This window comes from Oryctolagus cuniculus, chromosome 7, assembly GCF_051225735.1.
Source record: "Oryctolagus cuniculus isolate XC-2025 breed Fujian yellow rabbit chromosome 7, ASM5122573v1, whole genome shotgun sequence".
NCBI classification, from domain to species: Eukaryota; Metazoa; Chordata; class Mammalia; order Lagomorpha; family Leporidae; genus Oryctolagus; species Oryctolagus cuniculus.
Genome location: NC_142873.1, coordinates 50,193,995 through 50,217,277, shown reverse-complemented (window position 1 = coordinate 50,217,277; position 23,283 = coordinate 50,193,995). Strand labels below are relative to the sequence as shown.

Here is a 23,283-nt window from a genome sequence, read left to right as displayed (position 1 = left end):
GCCATTACTTTTTACTTTTTTTTAAATAAATATTTATTTATTTATTTGAAAGGCACAATCATATATATGTGCATATATATATAGACATATATATATAGAGAGAGAGAGAGAGAGAGAGTTAGAGAGTTAGAGACAGAGAGATCTTCTATCAACTGGTTCACTCCCAAAATGTCTTTAATGGCCAGGGATGGGCCAGGCCAAAGCCAGGAACCAGAGCTTCATCCGAATCTCCCACAGGGGTGTAGGGGCCCAAGGACTTGGTCCATCTCCTGCTGCTTTCCCAGGTGCATTAACAGGGAGCTGGATCAGAAGTGAAGCAGCCAGGACTTGAACTGGCACCCACATAGGATGCTGGCATTGCAGGCGGTGGCTTTACCTGCTACACCACAGTGCCAGCTCCTGAAATTACTTTTTAACTATTGATGTAGTCACTTTTTCTGTACTATCTTTTTTTTAAAACATTTATTTCTCCTCTCTGTGGTATCTTTTTTAAACATTTATTTATTGACTTGAAAGTCAGAGAGAGAGAGAGAGAGAGAGAGAGAGAGATCTTCCATGTGCTGGCAATACTCCTGAGATGGCCACAATGACCAGGGCTGGGTCAGGCTGAAGCCAGGATCCACGAGATTCATCTAGGTCTCCCACATGGTGGCAGGGGCACAAATACTTGGGCCATCCTCCGCTGTCTTTTCCAGGCCATTAGCAGAGAACTGGGCTGGAAATGGAGCAGCTGGGACATGAACCAGTGCCCATATGGAATTCCGGCATTGCAGGCTGCAGGCTGTGACTTTACCCGCTGCACTGCAACATCAGTCCCCGTAGTATCTTGAGTTTCTACCATAGTGCTTTGTGCATAAAAATCTCTTAAAATATGTCAAACGAATGAATGAGCTGTGAAATAGAGTTAATAATAACTACTTCTTAGTTGTATTGGTTGATTGTGGAAGTTATACGAGATAATAAGGGTGGTTGTAGTTTGTAAGCTGTAAAATTGTAGAACAAACCTCCATAACAACAACAACAAAATAATGCGTTATTGATCTTTCAACGCTTTTCCACATGACTTGTCCTGCTTCTGCATGTGCCATCTTCTTAACTACCAAGAAACTACGATGTCTCAAAGGTCCATCGGGCTCTTGCAATTTTTTTTCCTTTTTTAAGGAAAGAATTATTTATTTATTTGAAAGGCAGAGTTACAGAGAGGCAGAGGCAGAGAGAGAGAGAGAGAGAGAGAGAGCGAGCGTTCTTCCATCTGTTAGTTCACTCCCAAATGGCCACAATGGCCAGAGCTGAGCCAGGCCAAAGCCAAGAGCCAGGAACTTCTTTCAGCTCTTCCATGTGGGGGTAGGGGCCTAAGGACTTGGACCATCCTCTGCTTCTGTCCCAGGTGCACAAGCAGGGAGCTGGATCAGAAGTGGGGTAGCAAGGACTTGAACTGGCACCCATATGGGATTCCAGCACTGCAGGCAGCAGCTTTACCCACTATGCCACAGCACCTGCATCCAATTTGGTTCTTTAAACTGATTCTCCCCATATACTCTACCCACAAGTCCAAAAGGCTCTTAGTGCCTGCCTTTGCATTAAGAATTAACATCTCTGTTCCTAACAACCCTAAGGGTCCCTCTTTCTTTCATTTACCACAGAAATGTTGGGTCAGAGGATTTCCTGGGTTAGGGTCCTGGAGAGAATAATTTGAATAGAATATTGATAGGTTTTTAAAGTAAACCCTCAATCAATGCATTCTTGGGAGAAGGTGGTTGAAATGGGAATGAGAAAGGGGGAAAGAGAGAAAAAGTTTGTGCGAGGGTGAAAGAGCTCTTAGATGAGCAGGAGAGAGGCTCAGTCCTCCCCCGTCATGCTCCGCTCCTCAGTGATCGTGGATCTCCCCAGAGCAAGCTGGCTTCTCGGGCTGGCTCAGGACAGATAGGAGTGCCCCATTCTCCTACCCGGGCACCTTGCACAAGATGCATATTTGCTCTGTTATGGTTCAACTAAGAAATAGAGTTCTTTATTCAGAACCATCCTGGAGTTTGGAAACCCCAAACTAAGGATGGTCTCAAGTGATTTTTTTTTTTTTCACCAACAGGAGGAAATTGTGGAGAAGTCAATCCCTGTGTCAACTGGTCATTTCAAATTGTAAAAGCACCCATAATCACGACAGCAAGATCCCCCCGATTCACTCGTGTAAGGAGAAGGTACGGAAGTGCCCTTCTCACCTCCTCTCCATGTCAGCACCCTCTCCATAGACCAACACCCGCTGTGTCTTCTTGAAACCTGCCCTGGAGGGTTTTTATCCTCATGGCACCTGTATAGACATGATGGGGAAAGCACTGAACATGAGCTTCTTAGACCATGCTTACCAGGAAAGGACCCTCTCTCTGCAGCACGGAAGATTGCTTGTCTGGAAGGCTACATACAGGCAGCACCCAAACACTCCCCATAAGCGCAATTCCTTTTATTTACTTCCCTCGGATGTTATGTGCACTTGGAGTGAAGCCCCTAAGTTCCAGAGAAAGTGTCGCCTGGATGCTCCAGGTGAGCATTCCTCCCTTGTAGCCACATGGACACAGAGGCCTCCCTTGATCTCTTTAGGGCTGTCCCTCCTCCATTCTGCTCTCACTTCCTTCTGCTCCTGTGTGCAGCTCCTCTTTCCACCCGAGCGCCTCCACCCTCAGCCCAGGAGGAGCATTGCTTGTACAACCTCAGGGTGCCACACATACCTGCGCCGTTCTCTGTTTATACTGTGCATTGTGTATATGTACATATATACACATATACATAGAATTTTGTGGTATTTTAAGTTGTTTTTATTTATTTATTTGGAAAGCAGAGTGATGGGGGTGGAAGAGAGACAGAGAGAGATCTTCCATCTGCTGGTTCATTACCCAAATGCCTGCAACAGCCAGGACTGGACCAGGCAGAAGCCAGAAACTCCATCTGGGTCTGGACCAGGCAGAAGCCAGAAACTCCATCTGGGTCTCTCACGTGGGTGTCAGGACCCCAAGTATTGGGCTGTCGTCTACTGCCTCCCAGGTGCATTAGCAGGAAGCTGGATCAGAAGCAAAGATGGAACTCAGTGCCCGGAACTCCAATATGAGATGTGGGTGTCCCAAGTGGCAGCTTAATCCAGTGTGCCACACAGCCATCTCTATTCTGCAGTCTGAGCCAACGACAGAACCATCATGTGAATGAACAAAGAGAGGGCTCGTAAAGATGAGAAAACTCACAGAAATATTTCCTACATTTTCAAGATATCGGTCCCAGAGCTATATTTGTCACATTCCCCCGCCCCCAAAATATCCCTACATAACAACTAGATAGAATGATGAGCAGCTGTATTAGAGACAGCAGCTGTATTGGCGAGATAACTGTATTAGAAAGATAATACTATTTTAGAACTAGAGGGAACCTCAGACCTAATTTAGTCCAACACTCTCGTGTTGAGATTAGGACAGTGGGGCTCCGGGTGGAAGCTGCAGCTTGCTCAAGATCACATAGGGAATTCGGTCTAGAACCAGCCCCCTGGGCACCTGGGCTGCACCATCCAGATGCAGGCAGGGCTTGAGTGGCAACAACAGGGCCTGTGCAGAGAGCTGGAGGGATACACTGGTAAAGGCAGTGAGGCCGTCCTGAGGAAGAGTGGCCAGGAAGGACCACAGAGGAAGACGCTTAAAAGCACAGTTTCAAACTGAGTGGTCAAACTGGAGACATCTGGGGCATGAGAGGGAACAGATGGGTCTGGAATGGGTAGCCATCCAGCTCTGGGAGTCAAGGCAACCGGAAGAAGCTGAGTCAAAGAGGCTGATTGGCGAGCAGCACAGGCTCTGCATATAGTAGCTACAGCTGCAAGCGCAGGGACAATGTTGAGATTTATGGGCGTGTGGGTAGGACTTTGGTCAGCATCAGTCACTTCAGCCAGGCCTGTGACTCACAGCCAAGTCTAGATGCGTTGTGTTATTGACCATGATAATGGGAGGATGAATGGTGGCTGTGATGGCCCGAACTGCAATCAACTTTTCGGATGGTCAGAAACTCCGCTCCGGCCAGCCCTTGGCCTGGATAGTGACATCCCAGAGCCATAGTGAGCGCTGCGGACAGAAGCACTTCAAAGACAAAGGCCACAAAGCACAGCGAAGTGATGGAGGAGTCCACTTTGTCATGGGTCAGAGCTCAGGTTAACACAGACATTTGGGGGTGGGGAGACAGTGAGGGGGCCGCGGAGCCGGAGAATGGGCAGAACCAAGCTGACCACGTTTGTGTCGTGGATTCAAAAGTTATCACAGGGCAGGAGCCTAACATTTGTGCTACTGACAGCAAAGTGGCAAACCTCTAAGCAATTTTATTGCCAGTGTATTTAAAAGATTTTGCCACAAATCTTGAGTAAGTGACTTAACTTTGCTTCGCATCAAGCTAAATCAACACAACACGAAAACATCTGGAGGAAAATGAAGTGCCTCCGTCAGTCGTCTGGGTGTTTTGTCTACCTGGCATCAAACAGCTGGATTCTTGTAAACATTTGGATGATGCACTAAAATTTTCATTTTTCATTCAGATCACAAAATCACAGGCTCTCCAGCTTGGCAGGAACTTAAAGGTCATCTAATCCCTGATAACTGGCACAGCCTCAAATGACCTATTTTGTATTATCATGAATATCAAACACTAAGATACGGGTATGCGTTCTGTCTAATTACACATATTGTATCTTATTTAAACACATGTTTATTTTAACATTTTCTGCTCCTTGCTGTTTAATTGAATTGTAAATGAATCATTTACAGGGTAAAATGGATTATTGTTATGTATGAAAATACAATGAAATCCTGTAATTAGGACAGACTTGATTTAAAAACAAAAGCCTCAGGTGCATAAATGTGGGTGAACCTTGGTGCTGCGCTGAGTCTCCTTCCCTCGTCGAGCTACTTGCTCCGTGTTACAAGGCCAGCAGTCTGCAAAGGAGTCAGCTTGGCCTCTTGTGATGCTTTGCTTACGCCCTGCCATTTAACAAGCTCATCCCAGGTGTCTGTTTCTAGACTGAGACGGAAGCGAAGTAAGGGCAAAGGACTGTGAAATTCATTAACTCCAGAGATCTGCTTCAGCATCCGAATCTTTCTCATCCAGATGGCCAAGGCTTCCTCCCACCGCAACCCCCTTCCATCTTCAGAGAATTCCTGTGAAAACATTCACTCAAGCACAGCTTCCTAGAGAAGATGAGCTAGGGAACCTTCTTCCTATAGCTTCAGCTCCTCATCTAAAGTGTGCGTTCAATGTCCATGAAAGTCTGCATGGAGCTTTTCCATTTGCTACAAGTTTCTCTTTGAACAGTTGTCTCATTTATACTGGTAGGCAGCACAGAAATGGGTATAGGGCCAAATTAAGGTATAGGAGCAAATGGGAAATATTTTCCAAAACTCAATAATGTGTGTGCGTGTGCGCATGCGCGCTCGGTTAAAAAATGATAGGGGAGAAAGACGAAGTTAGAAGGTCCAGGGAAAGGAAGAAAGGGTGAAATGAGATGGTGAGTCAATGAGGCAGGGAGATCGAGGAAGACTGTTCTGGATGGCGGGAGACATAGATAAGGAGGTTCTGATATTTGCAGTGATGAGAGCTTATAATGGGATGGAGGAGGGTGGTAGTAAATCAATGAGCCAGCGGCAGCCTTTGCTGGATGCTTACCGTGCATGGAGAGGTTTTGGTACTAATAACTGCAGGGTACTGGTGAGACCGTAAAGGACGTTCTCTGAGCTTGAGAACTCGTGGAGGAGACCAGCACAGAAAGCAACACCTCTGCGAGCCCAAGAGGAAAGCGGAATTGTACCGAATAATGAAGATAGCTGTCATCCAAGCAGGCATCAATACAACCACATGCACAAAAAATAACTCAAGCAATCTCAATAGTATGGGTTTAATGTACATGCACATCAGAGTTAACATTTATTGAGTGCTTACCGTGCTGCCAACATTGTAATAAGCACTTTAAACACATTGCATCTTAGAGATGAGAGATGGGGACAAACCTAGGAAATCTACACATCAAGTAATACGCCTGTTCATTTTGGTATGAAATGAAATAAATGAAAGGATTTGGGATAGAGGTGTAAGAACAGACTCCGGCATTCAAGGATTGGCTGTAAACAGCCGTGACTATTCATGGGCAACCCATGAAGTACAAGACATGCATCATGTTGTAATTTTCTCAGATTTGAGTTTGACTTGCGGTGGGCATTGCTTCTCTCTCTCTTAGCTTTGAGGAGAAAATCGTCCACTGCTCACTGTCTGCACCTCCACACCCCTTCGTTGCTAGATGTCCCACTGAGTTTCTCATTGTTCTTTTGAAATTAGACTTTTCTGCATTACTGGGGGGAGGGGTGTCAAATAAACTTGTTTGAAGACTTGTACATGTCTTCAGAAGCATACTTCATGAAAGCAAAGGGGCTCCTGGCTTCAGAGAAATGTGAAAGTCGTCAGCTGGAGATGACTGCCTTCCGGGCGTCCCTAATGTGGTTCCAGGGTGGGACAGTGGTGCAGTCGGTAGAGTCCACGTTGGCAGTTCCATCAGAGCTGTTAGAGCTGCTACTGTGACGCCGTGGAGAGTGCTGTCGCTCTGGTTTTCAGAACTAAACAACACAAATACGCTTTAAAACATGTTTTGTGAATGGGCCAACATTGTCTGAAAGTCTTCTTGAATGACCGTGGGCTTCCTCTTCCCCATGGCTTGCTGTGCTGACGAAAGAGGCCTTGGGCAGTTCCTTGAAGGAGGGTGGTCATTTCTGCACCTCCAGAGCTTGCTTGCTTCTGCGCTCTGACTGGGACGAGGTCAACCCTGCTGTAAGACAGCCAGTCTGAATTCTGGCAAGTAGCCCCAACAGAAGTGGTCATTAAATAGGGGAACAGGGTGGGGTGGGGGTGGGGGGCAGTTAGCCTAGCAGTAAGGTGCCAATCATTACGTCCATGCCAAGATTGGACACCCAGCTCAGGCGTCCGACTCCTGACTCCAGCTTCCTGCTACTGGAGATCCTGGGAGGCAGCCGTGATGGCGCCGGTAGCTGGGTTCCTGCTACTCACCAGGGAGGCCCCGACTGATTTCCTGGCTCCTAGCTTTAGCCCCAGCCAGCCCTGAGCACTGTGGGCATTTGGGAATAGAACCAGTGAGTAGGAGCACATATACTCTCTGCCTGTCTCTCTCAAATAAATAAATAAATAGGCCAATGTGGTTCTCTCAGCTGGCAGACTCCACTGAAAAAAAGAAAAGTCAGAATCATGAGGAGCCACAGAGCCTGGCCCAGCCACGCTTGTGAGCTTGACTACAGAGACAAAGGAGCAGCTCTGGGTCGGAACCTTCCAGGGCCCAGACGGCATTCCCCTCACTGGGTGACCACTGCTGCTCCCGAGATGGATTTCTCCTAATGCCATAGGTGTGTCTCAGTAAGTCCCCACTGCCAGAGGTGGCCTGGGGCAGTGCAAGGTCCTAGAAAACAGAAAGTCCCTGTACTGCTGGCCCCAGGAGGCCATTAGCGGTCACCTGGGCAGTGCTACTCCAAGTGTGGTCCGAGGACCGGTGGAACCCAGCACTGCTCCAGTGTGGATGGAGACTGAGACTGAGCGTTTGCAGACTTTGAAATAGGAATTTGACCTTGCCGGACATCCAAGGTTATGGCCACCGGATTTAGGAATAAAATTTGGGCTTTAAAATGTAAGTCTGTGGGAATGTTTTTTACTTATCTGGTGATTTATTTTTATTGTGTTTTATGAAAGTCAATATATAAAGAAGTAGAAATTGTAAAATATTTAAAAACGGGTCCTTCACAACAGCTGGTTTGAGGAGCACTGATATAACCCCCACCCCCGTTTTCAAACTGGAATCCTTAATCCATTCATAGGTAGCAACCCATTAAGAAGTTGTGAATTTGGCCAGCGCCGCGGCTCACTAGGCTAATCCTCTGCCTGCGATGCCAGTACTCTAGGTTCTAGTCCCAGTTGGGGCGCCGGATTCTGTCCAGGTTGCTCCTCTTCCTGTCCAGCTCTCTGCTGTGGCCCGGGAGTGCAGTGGAGGATGGCCGAGGTGCTTGGGTCCTGCACCCCATGGGAGACCAGGAGGAGGCACCTGGCTCCTGCCTTCGGATTGGCGCAGCGCACCGGCTGTAGCAGCCATTTGGGGAGTGAACCAATGGAAGGAAGACCTTTCTCTCTGTCTCTCTCTTGCGCGCGCTGTCTACTCTGCCTGTCAAAAAATAAATAAATAAATAAATAAAAGAAGAAGTTGTGAATTAGTTTGTATGGGTTTCAGCATGAACAAAAGACTGGAATAGAGTACCAGGGTGCACTGTGTGTAGTAAAGGACTATGCTGTGACACTTTTATTTTTTAAATTGTATGCAAACACACACTCACGTGCATATCCTTGTGTGCTTTTATGTGTTTGTACAACAGAGGAATGAACCAGGGATCCCCAGTTCTGTTTGTGAAAGATACCCTTGCTTTTCTAATAGGTACGGGGGGAAATGTGCAACTCTTTGAAAGACTATGTGTGAGCTATAGCACACCCCTCAGCAATATCTGATTTGGATTCTGTGGGAACTATTTTACAACTCTGTAAATTGTACATTACTGATAGCATTGCAAAATAATTCTCAGGTGTAGTTATGCAAATTCTATCCTGTCGCTCCCCCTCTTCGTGGAGGAACGACACAGGACTCTGCCTAGGCTTCATATCCGAGTCACGGCACCATTATGTCGCTCCCCGTCTTCGTGGGGGAACGACACAGGACCCTGCGCTGTTCTTTCTGTCTGCTCGGCCCTCCCCGGGTTTGCTGCTGGTTCTTCCCGGGTTGGCTACTATCCCTTCCACCTCCGTGGAAGGGCAGTTCCCCCTGGCCGCATTCCCCACTTCCGCAGGGGAGCGGCACACCGCCGGCCGGCTCGTCTCGGGGGCTGCACAGGTGTTCCTTCAGCTAGATATTCCCCATAGATGTTCCTGGTGCATGCCGTCTCTCTCCTCCTTTATAGTCCTCCTCCGCCAATCCCAACTCGGCTGCCCACACGCCGAGTACGCTGCTCTCCTCCAATCAGGAGCAAGTCCTACTGTTTATTGGTTGAACTGGAGGCAGCTGGGTAGAAGCTGTTTTCTCCTCTCCCAGCGCCATATTGTGGGAGAGCAGATGCATAGAATAAGTCTTAATTCCAGTAACAGTATAGTCCGAGTTGCTCCCCACAGTGGGAGAGCAGATGCATAGAATAAGTCTTAATTCGAGTAACTTAGTCTAGTCCGGGTTGCTCCCCACAGATCCCCCTTTCTTTTTATTTTTTGGCGTTGATACGCGCCTGTCTTCGGTGCCCCATGGCACACACTCTGCTCTGCTTGCTAGAGTTGCCACAGGTTCTTACAAGTCCTATCAATCAGGCAAACCGAATCCGGGTCCTCTCTTCGCCATGTTGTGAGGAGGTTTTTAGGCGCTGATGCGTGCCTGTGTTCGGTGCCCTGCAGCGCATGCTCTGGTCGAGCCTGCAGGGGCTTACAAAACCTATCAGGCAAACCGAATCCAAGCCTTCTCATTGCCTTATTGTGGGGGAGACTTATTAGTGTTGGTTCGTGCCTATCTTCGGTGACCTGCAGCTCATACTCTGGTCGAGCTTTGCTGGCGCTTACCGCCTTAAATCAGGCAGACCGAATCCAAGCCTCCTAATTGTTACATTGTGGGGAAGCCTTACTGATGTTAATTCGTGCCTGTCTTCGGTGACCTGCGGCGCATAAGCTGCTAGCTGCCCGCAGGTGCTCATCGCCTCACTTGATTAGGCAGACCGAATCCAAGCTCTCACATTGCAGTGTTGTAGGGAGGCCTTTTTATTTCTCTATTTCTCTATCTCCGGGCATTCCTATTTCTCCCATTTTACTTCTATCTTCCAGCATTCCTATTTTTCTCACTTTACTTCTAAACTTCTGTTTCTCTTATCCCTGCGGCTTCCCGCTCTCATTCTTATCCCCGCGGCTTCCCGGCTGCGCCCGCCCCGAGGCTGCTTCTCGGCGGCTTCCCGGCTGAGCCGCTTCAGCCCGCGCCTCTCTCATCTGCGCAGCTTCCCGGCTTTGCGCGGCTTCCCGGCGCCTCGCCCCGCGGCGGCTTCACGGCTCTGCGCGGCTTCCCGGCGCCTCGCCCCGCCGGCGGGTTCCCGGCTCTGCGCGCACGCTCCGCGGTCTCCACGCACTTCGCGCCCGCACCACGGCCTCGCGCCAACGCCCCGTGCTCTCTCTGCACGCGGCGGCTTTCGCGAATGTTTCCGCCACCACCGGCATTCAGTCCAAGTTCCCCGGACTAACCTGGCGAATCCTGGCGGCCCACGTCTCTGCCTCTGGTTCCAGATCTTCGCCTCTTGCTCCCCGGGGTGACTTGAAGAATTCCAAGATGGCTTGGCCTGCACTCGCGGCTTCATCCTCCCTAACATTTTTCTCTACCCGGTGTGTTTCCCTAAGTTTTCTTCCAACAATATTCCTCTCATTTCTCCTGGCTTCTCCCCACAGTCCGTATCCGAGTCCAAGCCTCTTCCAGGTTTCACTTTCGCTTTCAGTCTCCTAGCTTCCCCGCCATAGTCCGCATCCGAGTCTATGAAAGCTTTCACTTTCACTTTCAATCCTAACTTCTTTCCCACAGTCCATATCCGAGTCTATGCCTAGGCTTTCAATAGCTTCTTCCGGCACCTAGGCTCTTTGCTAGTCTCTCTCTCCGGTATTTTCCTGCTTCTTCCCGTTTCTTCCCTCCTAAGTTTCCTATCCGTCCTAGGTTTCCTATCCGAGTTAGGTTTCCTAACCGAGTCACGGCACCATTATGTCGCTCCCCCTCTTCGTGGAGGAACGACACAGGACTCTGCCTAGGCTTCATATCCGAGTCACGGCACCATTATGTCGCTCCCTGTCTTCGTGGGGGAACGACACAGGACCCTGCGCTGTTCTTTCTGTCTGCTCGGCCCTCCCCGGGTTTGCTGCTGGTTCTTCCCGGGTTGGCTACTATCCCTTCCACCTCCGTGGAAGGGCAGTTCCCCCTGGCTGCATTCCCCACTTCCGCAGGGGAGCGGCACACCGCCGGCCGGCTCGTCTCGGGGGCTGCACAGGTGTTCCTTCAGCTAGATATTCCCCATAGATGTTCCTGGTGCATGCCGTCTCTCTCCTCCTTTATAGTCCTCCTCCGCCAATCCCAACTCGGCTGCCCACACGCCGAGTACGCTGCTCTCCTCCAATCAGGAGCAAGTCCTACTGTTTATTGGTTGAACTGGAGGCAGCTGGGTAGAAGCTGTTTTCTCCTCTCCCAGCGCCATATTGTGGGAGAGCAGATGCATAGAATAAGTCTTAATTCCAGTAACAGTATAGTCCGAGTTGCTCCCCACAGTGGGAGAGCAGATGCATAGAATAAGTCTTAATTCGAGTAACTTAGTCTAGTCCGGGTTGCTCCCCACACTATCCCTTCTGGTAGAGGTTCTCCTGACTCCCACACCCTCTGTGGAAGCAGCTGGTTTTGCCTTTTTTGTACACTCGTTTCAATAGTCCTGATCTATAAGCATGCCTGTTCATTTGGATTCTCTTTTGAGCCAGTTGTAACATCTGCCTCGCTCTCTCACTGACTGAGCTGAACTCTCTGGCTGGTGTTCGTTGCAAATCTGTTGGAAAGTAATGACTCCACCTTTTTTTGAAAATGATCTTTTAGCATAGGTCAAGGCAGAGCTTTCAAGAGCCAGGCTGCAGTATTTGCAAGGAGAGGGGACAAGGGGACAAGGGGGACACAGGGGCAAGCTTGGGCCCCAGCAAGGCTGAGAGCTTCTTCCTGGGTTAAGTTCTGCTGTTGCCACCAGCAGAGTCCTTATAAGGAGAGGAGGATGGCATTGCAGCAGCCCCACGTGCTGTCCACGATGGTAACTGCTGCTCTGTTAGAGCCTGTTCCCATGATATTTGGAAGTACACACATCTCTTTTGCTAGAGTTCAGAAACACCTGAAGACGCAAATGCAGATGGACTAGGCAAATTAGAAGTACAAAGTCTCACACACGGCAAGATAGGGCACTGCCTCAGAGTCAGAAATCTAGGTCCTAGGGCCAGCCCGGTCCTTCAACAGCTGTGTGGTCTTAAGCAAGTCACTTAACCTCTCTGAACTTCAGATTTTTTTGTACTTTGACCTTAAGTCAATAGGATTTTTTTTTCCCTAAAGAAAGCTTGCCCATAGGCCCAATTTGCAAAACAAGATGGCCAGTCTGGCTTAGTAGAGGGTCTGCTGGGTTTCAACTCTCCCTCCAAGGGATGCATCTGCTCCCAGAGGCCCCTCAGAACTCTGAGGGTTCTGTGGTAGCACAGTCAAGAGATATGGGACCCAGAGCACTAGAATTCCTCCTACCACTCTGCTATTACAGTAAATCATTTTATCTCCGGGTGAGGAGTATTTTGAAGTCTTTCCGAGCTGTCCCACCCTTTCCTGCCTCACGCCATCCCCACCCTGATGTCTGTCTCCAATCTCAGCTCTGACCTGCAGTGTCCTTGTCCCATCCTCAGGTCCTTACTGCAACACACGCAGCAGCTTCAGTTAGAAGTATCTCCACTGTGTTCTGACGATCCCTTTAATTACCTGCCTCCCCCATCAGACCACGGGTTCCCGAAGCGCGGGAGCCACCTCCTCCCACCTTTCGGCCTGGGTCCCCACACAGTGCCCGGCTCTCTGCTCTGCTCCCGGTACGCACTGCCTGGGCTCTCTCCTGCACCCCGCTTCCTGACGTCCTCCTCAGCTCTCCCTGCTGAACTTCAGGCTCACACATGCACCTACTTGTCAGACAATCGCTTTCAGTATCCCAAGGGCTCTTCAAAAGCAGTAAACCCAAAGCTGTGGCTTCCACTTGCACTGCTCCCTTCTGCTGAAGTCCTGTCTCCGTGGAAGATGCTGCCATCTCCCTGCTGCCCCAAATCCTGGACTCCTCTCTGTCCTTCATTTCCCCACCCGACCACTTTCCATGTCCCTTTAATTCCACTTCTGCAAACCCTTAGAGATATCTGTCTTTCCATTTCCACTACTGTTGCCCAAGCTCAGGCTGTCGTGGGCCAGGTGGAGTCTAAAAATTCCTATTCCAGGCTCTTGTCCCTCACCTAGAGACGCGTTCTGAGGTCAGGCACATGTATGACTCACAAAATGATAAAGTTCATGCAAAGGTGGGGAGGACACACACACCGGGGGGCCATGCTCAGGAGTGAAGTGGGAGTGGCCAGAAAGGGAAAAGACAGGAGGGAGAGGGAGGGTGAAGGGAAGAGAGAGATTGATTGAGTTTAGTAACCTATCTTTTCTGAGTCCACGGGAAGCTTGGAAAGGGGAGGGGTTACATGGTACTACCCCTAGATCAGGGGAAGTACATCCTTGGGGAAGGGGTCATTTGAGTGACAGGTGGGCAGATAGTATTACATGGGGCAGGGAAGCTGTGGCTACCAGCTTGTGGCCCTAATCTAGCTACTTGCCTTATCCCATATCAAGACCACATAGGGGGCTGGCACTGTGTCACCAACATCCCATATGGCCATCAGTTTGAGTCCTGGCTGTTCCACTTCTGATCCAGTTCCCTGCTAATGGACTGGGAAAGCAGTGGAGAAGATGGCCCAAGTCCTTGGGCCCCTGCATCTGTGTGGGAGACCTGGAGGAAGCTCCTGGCTCCTGGCTTCGGATAGATCCAGCTCCGGCCATTGCAGCCATTTGGGGAGTAAACCAACAGATGGAGGATCCCTTTCTCTGTCTATAAATCTGCCACTCAAATAAATAAACAAATCTTAAAGAAAAAAAAAAAGGCCACATGGAAAATGGCATCATTTTGGTGGAGCTTCCAGGGTCCCAAGTGTTGTGAAAAATAAATAAATCCATGAAGCCTTCTTCATACATCAGATGCGTCAGTCTTTTTTTTTTTGACAGGCAGAGTTAGTGAGAGAGAGAGACAGAGAGAAATGTCTTCTTTCCGTTGGTTCACTCCCCAAATGGCCGCTACTGCCAGAGCTGAGCTGATCCAAAGCCAGGAGCCAGGTGCCTCTCCCTGGTCTCCCATGTGGATACAGGGGCCCAAGCACTTGGGCCATCCTCCACTGCACTCCTGGGCCACAGCCAAGAGCTGGACTGGAAGAGGAGCAACCAGGACTAGAACTTGGCGCCCCAATTGGGACTAGAACCCGGTGTGCCGGTGCCGCAGGTGGAGGATTAACGAAATGAGCCGCGGCGCCGCCCCGTCAGTCTTCACAGCTGTTTGGCTGTGTGTCGGGAGTACTGGCAGTAGCCCCATTTTACGGTTAAGGCAATTAGAATGCAGAGGATGACTTGCCCATGCTGCTAGTGTTGGAGCTGTGACTGAACCACCACGTGTGTGATGTCCGTGTGCTAATCCTGAGCCATTACACTGCAATGGAGACTCCAACCGTTGAGTGTCCTTGCCCTTGGAAGTCCTTCCTCCGGGCCACAGCCCAAGGTTGTTGTGGTTGTTGCTTTCAGTGGTTAAATCCCTGCTTCCATTGTCCCTTTTGGCCCGGGGAATATGGTGTATTAATAGCTCACTAGACCCTTCCCAATCTGGGCTGCATTTACCTCTAGGTCTCTCTTCTTGCCCCTGTCCGCCTCAGCTTCAGTCTCCGAGCCCTGTGCGACTGGAGGGTCTACCTGCCAGTGCCTCCCTTCCACAGCGCAGGACCTTCTGAGCTTCCCCCTTTGCCGGAAACTCTGCTGCCCCTCGTCTTCCCCCAGCCAGCTCCCAGCCACGCCAGTTCTCAGCTCAGAAACTCCCTACTCAGAGCAGCGGGCGGAGACCCGCCTCCTCCCAGGGCACTGCGCGCTTTCCCAGGCTGTCTCCGTTCCTGTCTCTGTGGGCACCCCTGCGTGTCTGTATCCTCCCCCAGCACGGGATCTCAGCCTTCTTCAGTGTAGCCCTGCATCGCAAGGTGGGCTCTAAGAAGCAGACCCTGGAGGGACTTACCGAGACAGCACTACCCGAAGAAGCCCAGCAGTAGAGAAATAGGATGGGGCCAGATCACCTTCGCTGTGTGTCTAGGCCCAAACTGATCCTAGGGGGAGCTCTGGAGCCAGAATGAAACCAGAGTTGTCCCGCTTGAGCCAAGAGAACAGAGCTTTCTGTGCTTATCCCCAGCACTCAGCTGCTGGCTGTGGCTGCCCCCAGACTCTGTGTGTGTGTGTGTGTGTGTGTGTGTGTGTGTGTGTGTGTGTGTGGTGGGGGTAGGATGGGGGGAGCATAACCTCTTGGGCCTCACTGCAGGCCTCAGAGAAGAACGCAGCTGTGAGTCCTTAGCAGTGGGGGGATGGGTACAGCAACAGGTCCCAGGAGTCCACTCCACATCCCAGGAGCCAGAACATATCCGACCACATTATAATAAATGTCAAAGGAGCAGTGACGTGATTGTGTCTTTCATTCCCTATGTCTCATCTATCCGCAGCTTAATGATTTTCCTCCTGGAGTGAATATCTTCCCAATCTTGATTTGTTTACAGTTCCTCGATTTTTTTCAGCCCCCCCCCAAACTTTAACCACTTTATAGAGTTTTCATATTTGAGTAATCATCTCGTGTGTTTCGTTAAGTACTAGCCAAATATGGGCATCAAGGTCTGAATGGCCCCCAATCAGAATGTACACATCTTCTCAAAACAAGTGGGGTTTATAGGAAGAAAGTGTCAATTATGGACAAATCTGTTCTTCAAAGATTAATTTATTTGAAAGAATGTAGAGATGGAGATGGAGGGATAGACAGAGAAAGGGAGAGAAAGAGTACAATCTTCCAAAGGCTAATTCACTCCCCAAATGTCTGCAATAGCTGGGGCTGAGCCAGGCTGAAGTCAGGAGCCAGGAACTCCATCCAGGTCTCCCACATCGGAGATAAAAGCCCAAGCGCTTGGGCCATCACCTGCCACTGCTTTCCCAGGCCCATTAGCAGGGAGCTGGATTGGAAACCGAGCAGCAGGGACTCCAACAGGCACTTGCATGTGGGTGATGTAATCACAAGTGTAACGCACTGTGCCACAATGCCAGCTCCAGCAAATCTGACTTTTAAATAATTTGTCCAAAACAATTTGCTCCAGAATATCTACGTACATCTTATTTGGGGCTCTACCCGGTGATAGCTGTCGGATCTTCCTAATGTGTACGGGCGTTTTCCGGGCTTAGGAGCCCTTGCCCGTCACAGTTAGGGGCCACCTGTCCACATGGGGGAACACCATCAACCTCCTCCCTTGCTGAGAAACTGTACGGAACCATGTGGGACGTCCTCCCGCAGGAACGTCCCCTCCTAATGCATGGGCTGGGGCCCTGAGTTATTCCTAAAGGAAATTTTCTCTCCAGAAATCCAGCCCACACTCCCACCAAAAGTGAAGAGCCTGAAGTGCGGAGACCGATTCTTTCTCATCTTTACCTGAAAACAAATAACATTTCACACTCAACTCTTTAAAACTGCTTTCATGTATAGAATCTCATTTGAGCCTCAAAAAAAAAAAAGTGAAAAGTGAATTACTGCTCTATTTTTAGTCAAAAGGAAATGGAGACATCTGCGAGCCAAGTGACTCACCTAAGACCACTGAGCCAGCAAATGGCAAAACCGTGATTCAGCCCCAGGATTTCTAATGCCAAACATGAAGATCTTTTCAGCACCCTGCTTTGCAGCGCAAGGCCTGGCATGCCACGTGCCCTTGTTAGCTTTTGGTTGAGTTGAATTACCCATGGCTCCCACTATTCATGTCTAGTGCTCCCCTTCGGTAGTCTAGGAAACCAGGAGTGGATGATAGGCTGGTCTGGGTCAGCTAAAACATTCTCCCAATGGGGTGAAGGTCGTGGGTTTACTTCCCAACAGACCGGTTCCTTTGTCTCTAGATAGTAGCAAGAGGTAGTCTCCGTGACACAGGCTTCTCCTCTGTCCTCTGATGGGCCACTTTGTCATTGAGTCCCCTGGCCAATCTCAGGGAATGGGCAGAATTTGGATGGAGTGGGACAAATCCATCGCTAGTGCTAGGAGGTATGGGGAAGAAAAATGTATTACTTTTATTTTTGCCTAGGAGAAAGAACAGAGAACCATGGGAATTAGCTGGGTTGTTATGTATGGGGCTGAATTCAGGGGATCTGGCCCAGGAAGTCTTCAGGGAGGAGGTGTGCCAGACAGGGGTGAGAGCAGACCGTGGCAGACATGATGAGTGGGCAAGCCCGGCCCAGCACACTGAAGCCTTCTGTTTGAAGGTGTCGGAAGGTAACTTGAAGACTTAGAGAAGTGGGAACGTACCATGGCACTGGTAGCCAACCCTAAAATCCAGAACCCCAAAGAAAGCCTTCACCCAAGGTCTCCTCTTGTATTCCCAGCGCTTAACCTATGGTACCTGCAGAGAAGGAAAACCGTAGAACTGTTACTGCTAAGCGTTCTTATACCATTGAACTCAGTCAACGACAACTGGCAGGCCTGTCATGCATCCGTTGCCCTGCGAGGCCCCGGGGGTGAGGTTCATGAAATCTCTGCCCTTCAGCTACCACGCAGGGGGCGAAACGGTTGTGGGCCATCACACACATCAAGCCAAGGTGCTCAGGGGTGCTCCTTAGCGAGTAGGCTCTAGACGGTTAAGGGGAAAGCTGGCGATGGCCGAGTCCTTGGGAAAAGCCTCATGGAGGAGTTCTGACCTGGACTTACCAGGATTGGTGGGATCTGCATATGAAGGTGGAGGGGCTTGGCCAGGGAAGCCATCGCCTCACCCACATCCTCCGGGCGCACCTTACTATTTCAGTCGCTGCTGCAGCAACTGGCTGGGAGCAAATGAAACCTGACAGCCCTGCAGCTCCGCGTGCACCGGGCAGCTCCAGCTTTCTGCTCCCAGCTTCTCCACCACTGCAGACTGTGGGCAGCTGCTCAGCCACCCTGAGACCCATGCAAACCTGGAACTGTATGCACGTTCCCACCGGAGGGACGGCGCTCCAGCCCTGGGGAGCAGGAGCAGCAGGAGGAATACCTCTTTCCTCCACCCTACCGGCTGCCAGACCTGAGCAGCATTCCACAGGACCCCTCGGAGCCTCCGGGCTGGGCTCGAGACGCCCGCATAGGATGACCAGATGAAGAAAGTGGTTGTGGAGCGGCTTCTCCTTCTTCCTAGTGTCTGTCATCACAGAATCCAAAACCCCCACCCTACTCCTCAGCATCACTGCCCAAGGCCACACAAGCCCTGGTCTTGGAGGGAAGCTGGGTTGAGGTTAGGAATGAGCTTATTGCTTTCCCCTGCATCCCTGGAAAGTAGGCTGCCGAGAGGAAGTAGGAAGTCAGCACTGTGGCCCCGGAGAGGGGTGCGACAGCTTCCCGAGGCCTGAGCATAGCGAAAGCTCACACCTGTGTGGGAGGGGCCACGTCCCCGGGAACAGGGCAGCCAAGGCCTCCTGTCCCTTCGCCCCCGCTTCCCTAGGCAGCCACGGAAACGGCGAGGGGCTGTTGCACTGCCAGGCCCAGGACTGCGGGGAGGATGAAAGCTGCCCGCAGCCTGCCCGCAACAGCAGCCGTGCGACTCTCGCCCATGGCCATGAAGTCCCCAGTCTCGGCCCTCAGCTGGGCTCTTGCCAGGAGCCTAGCCCATGCCCAGGCTGGCTCCTGCCCAGGCCTCCGACAGCCTGGCTGCCAGCCCACGGAGCCCCACAGTCTTCGGCAGAAGCCTTGCCCAGGAGCGCCAACAGGCCGCCTGGTCTGATCTTGGCCGGGGGCTGGCCTTTCTGAACTGGGGTTGAACCTTGCACTTCCCAAGCAAGGAGTGATAATAGGAGCTTGGAGGGGACCTAGGCAGCCGAGGGGTACGAGTTTGAGCAACGACTCCAGACTGCAGAGGAGTGGCAGGAAAGGGGCATGGGGCTGGGGAGGGGGCCGGGGCTATGGCCTGAGGGGCTGCAGGTGCACAGAACTCACCCTGGCCAAGACTGTGAGGGCCTTGTGTGGTGGGAGGTGGGTGTGAGGATTGTTGGGAAAAGTGAAGATGTGAGGAGTATTTTTTGTTTTCTCGTGATGTTCAAAAGGGGTATGGATCGGGTAAGAAGGAATCCATCAGTGCCCAGAGTCTCTGCCATGCGCTGGGCCCTGAGCCTCTTCAGCAAGGCTAAATTCCATCTCTGGGCACCCGAGGGCACAGGCAAGTGGTAAGGGAAAGGAGAGAAGACAGAGGACGGCCGGTAGGGCAGGGGGGAAGGGGCCACACCCCGGGGCCGGCACTGTCCTCCAGGGTCTCCCCGGGCTGGTCTGTGGGACTCTCTCAAGGTAGCCATATGAGACCTAGGCTTGAGAGCCTTGGCCTTGGAGAACCCCAAGGATCCCAGAGCTGTTCCTTCCAGGTGGAACAATCCTGCTCACTGTCACCCAGAACAAGCACTTCGGGGCTGGTGCTGTGGTGCAGCGGGTGAGGATGCTGCCTGCGAGCCGGTGTGCCATGTGGGCGCAGGCTCAAGTCCCTGATGCTCTACTGCGGATGACACCACTTCCGATCCAACTCCCTGCAAGTGTGCCTGGGAGGCCAGAGGAGGACGGCCCAAGTCCTCGGGCCCCTGTCACCCATGTGGGAGACCCAGAAGAAACTCCTGGCTGCGGAAGGGCCCAACTCTGGCCCTTGCGGCCATTTGGGGAATGAGCTGGTGCAGGGAGAATCTCTCTCTCTCTCTCTCGCTCTCTCTCTCTCTCTGTAAACTCTCCCTTTCAAATAAATAAATAAATCTAAAAAAAAAAAAGAACAAGGACTTTGCCTGCCTTATTCACTATAATATCCCTAGGGCCTCTTAGTGCATCTGGTCATGCTTATTTGCTGAAAGAATAAATAAATCTAAAAATGGGAATGACATTATCACTACTCCAAAGGCAATAAACTATGAAGAACTTAGATACTGGAACCAGACTCCTATTGGTCTCAGCTACTTCCATCACTGTCCGTGTGGCAGGTTGGCGAGTCTTTCTATGTCTTCTTGTACCTCAGTTTCCTATTCTGTAGAATGGGATGGTAACAGTACATCTACCTCAGAAAGGTGTGATGAGGGGCAGGCATTTGGCACAGTGGTTAAACCGCTGCATGGGACACACCCACATCCCATATCAGAGTGCCTGGGTTCAAGTTCTAACTCTGCTTCTGATTCTAGATTCCTGCTGCTGTGCACCCTGGGAGGTAGCAGGAGATGGTTCAAATATTTGGATCTCTGCCAGTCACAGGGGAAGACCTGGATTGAGTTACAGGCTCCAGGTTCGAGGCTTCAGCTTGGCCAAGTCCTGGCTGTTGTGCATATTTGCCTAGTGAACCAACAGATAGAAGATCTGTGTCTGTCTCTGCTTTTATTTTCTTTTCTTTTTTTAATATTTACTTATTTACTTGAGAGGCAGAGTTGCAGACAGAGAGAGGGAGAGACAAAGAGAGAGAGGTCTTCCATTTGCTGGTTCACTCCCCAAATGGCCACAACGGCTGGAGCTGGGCTGATCTGAAGCCAGGAGCCAGGAGCTTCTTTCAGATCTCCCAGGTGGGTGCAGGGGCCCAAGGACTTGAGCCATCTTCCACTGCTTTCCCAGGCCATACAGAGGGCTGGATTGGAAGTAGCGCAGCTGGGACTCAAATCAGCGCTCATATGGGATGCTGGTGCCACAAGCGGATGCTTAACCTGCTAAACCACAGCGCTGGCCCCTCTGTGCCTTTCAAATAAAATGAAAATAAATAATAAACAAGTTCATTTAAAATAAAAAGGCATGTTGTGGTGAGGCCTAAAACAAGCTGGTGAATGTAAAATGCATAAAACAGAGAGTGCCTGGCTGCACATTTGTTAGCTATCGTTATTGTTCAAGGGTTAGTTGACAAAGTCCAGCAAAGTCCTCAGCTCTGTCACAATAAAATGCAATCAGGCATTATTACATATTTTTAATAATCTTCTGAAGCAGTTAGCTCCGCGGCTGCTGGGTCGCAAGCGCTCACTAAATGCTGGCTGGTGTTGGGGTCGCTCTTGCTGTCATTGTAAGAAGCTCTTCTGCTCTCACCAGGTCTGCGGGTTGCTGGAGGAGTCAAGGTTTCCTCCTTGAGATGGAGGTGGAACAGGAGCAGGCAATGGCAGGTGTTCACGAGGAGGGATCCCCGGGACAATTGCTATTGGCATTGACTAGAATGAGAGTAGTGGGAACCGAGCTGGTTGTAATGTTTAGCCGCAGGCTAGAGACGCAGACTTGAACAAGAGCTGAGCAGGAGAACAGTGACGTGAAGAAGCACATAGCCCGGGTGGAACTGGTTGTAATACACCAGGCCAATTTCCTCTTCTGCACTGTGTGTTACTTCATTCCTAGGCAGAGGGCTGGTTCAATCCTTCAAGAAGTGTTTATAAAACGTCTGCTATTTTTTACAGCACTGTCATCGGGGTTGTGGGAAAAAGAAAAAGGCAGCCTTCGCTCTCAGGCTGACAATCTCTTGCAGAGAGAATACATTAGGCAATAAACCAAGATCACGGATGGTTAAATCCCAAAGTGCATAAAACAGGTAAGTGCACCAGTAAGTTAAGACCAGGGAGCGATCACTTCATTTGTTCATCCCTGCACACGTTCCTTTTCTGATTCATCGGTTGATAGACACGGAGCACCCAGTGCACGGAAGGCCACAGGGACAGGGAGCCCAGAAAGTTGTGTCCCTCTCCTCCAGGCACGGAGCTGCTGTTACTTTGCATGAGCACAGCTCCAATGCTGGGCAAAGCACGATCGCACTTGAAGAGGCCAGGAGACGGCTCGCGGGGAGCAAGATCGGAGTTACCCAGCTGAGCCATCCAGGGCAGCTGTCTGAGGACAGTGCAACTTGAAGGCTGGGTGGGCGTAACCTCAACAGATGAAGCCAGGGAATGGCGTCCCAAGCAGGAAGACACGGAAGAAACCTCACAGAAGCAGGGGTGAACATGGCTTTTGTTTTGATTCATCAATGCATTGAACGTTTTTTTTTCTAAGTATCTATTAGTGCCTGAAAGATGAATGACATCGATCCTTAGAGTAGTGGCACATGCAAGGGTGTCTCTTGGTAACGAGCAGGGGGCTCAGTGGATGACGAGGGGGGCCGGGGTGCAGCAGGCACGGGGGACAGCAAGAGCAAAGGCTCTTGGGGAAGTGCACTGTGGGGCAGTGTGTGCAGGCAGATGGAGAGCGAGGGGAAATCAGGTCGTTAAACAGGTGGAGATCAGGTGGAAAAGGCACCTGGGGAACATTCTATGGAATCTGGGCTTTGCTCAGAGGACTGGGCGTTCAGTGAGCTGGTCCCTGGGAAATGACAGACGTACCCGCCTTATGGAAAGATGATTGCAAACACGTACATTACTTACAGTATTAAAGCACGCTGTGGTATATGTATTTGTAAAATGTATTTATTCACTTATTCGTTTAATTTGAAAGGCACAGAGACAGCGACAGACAGAGATTTGCTGATTCACTTCCCAAATGCTGGCAATAACCGCGATTGGGCCAGGCCAGTGCTGGCAGCTGAGAAACTCAAACCTGGTCTCTCAAGTGGTTGGCAGGAACCCAGATACCTGCCAGGATGAGCATTGAGATTTGTTTATTTATTTGAAAGTCAGAGTTAAACAGAGAGAGAAGGAGAGGCAGAGAGAGAGAGAGGTCTTCCATCCGCTGGTTCACTCCCCAGTTGGCTGCAGGGGTCAGAGCTAGGCTGATCTGAAGCCAGCAGCCAAGAGCTTCTTCCGGGTCTCCCACCTGGGTGCAGGGGCCCAAGGACTTGGACCATCTTCTATTGCTTTCCCAGGCCATAGCAGAGAGCTGGACCGGAAGTGGAGCAACCAGGACTCAAACCGGCACCCATATGGGATGCTGGCATTGCAGGCTGGGGCTTTAACCCATTGAGCCACAGCGCTGATCCCCCAAGTGGGATCTTAACTGCTGTGCCAAGCACTCACCCTCCCCTCACCCTGACTGTGACGTGAAAACATTGAACCTCACAATAATCTTTATTGTCTCCAAAGAGATGCATAAACTTGCCCAAGATCAGTCAAATCGTATGGAGCAGAAACAAGAGTTTTCTTTTTCTTTTTTAAAGATTTATTTATTTATTTGAAAGGTAGAGTTACAGAGAGGCAGAGGCAGAGAGAGAGAGGGAGGTCTTCCATCCGCTGGTTCACTAACAAATGGTCTCAACAGCAGGAGCTGCGCTGATCCAAAGCCAGGAGCCAGGTGATTCCTCTAGGTCTCCCACGCGGGTGCAGGCCCAAGAACTTGGACCATCTTCCATTGCTATCCCAGGCCATAACAGAGAGCTGGATTGAAAGAGGAGCAG

General features: G+C 50.6%; 2 long non-coding RNA genes across 3 annotated transcripts; both read right to left on the bottom strand.

Moving 5' to 3' along the window:
- Nucleotides 1-5,891: 5,891 nt before the first annotated feature.
- Nucleotides 5,892-15,062, bottom strand: LOC149125551 (uncharacterized). Of its 2 annotated transcripts, none has more exons than XR_016237096.1 (2): nt 14,964-15,062; nt 5,892-8,221 (listed from the first exon to the last, which is right to left on the bottom strand). It is a non-coding gene; the product is annotated as an uncharacterized LOC149125551 (long non-coding RNA). The 2 variants fall into 2 exon arrangements; XR_016237097.1 differs by lacking the exon at nt 14,964-15,062 and adding an exon at nt 12,500-12,584.
- On the bottom strand, nt 9,885-11,531 carry LOC149125552 (uncharacterized). The gene is made up of 2 exons (XR_016237095.1): nt 10,144-11,531; nt 9,885-10,099 (listed from the first exon to the last, which is right to left on the bottom strand). It is a non-coding gene; the product is annotated as an uncharacterized LOC149125552 (long non-coding RNA).
- Nucleotides 15,063-23,283: the final 8,221 nt, after the last annotated feature.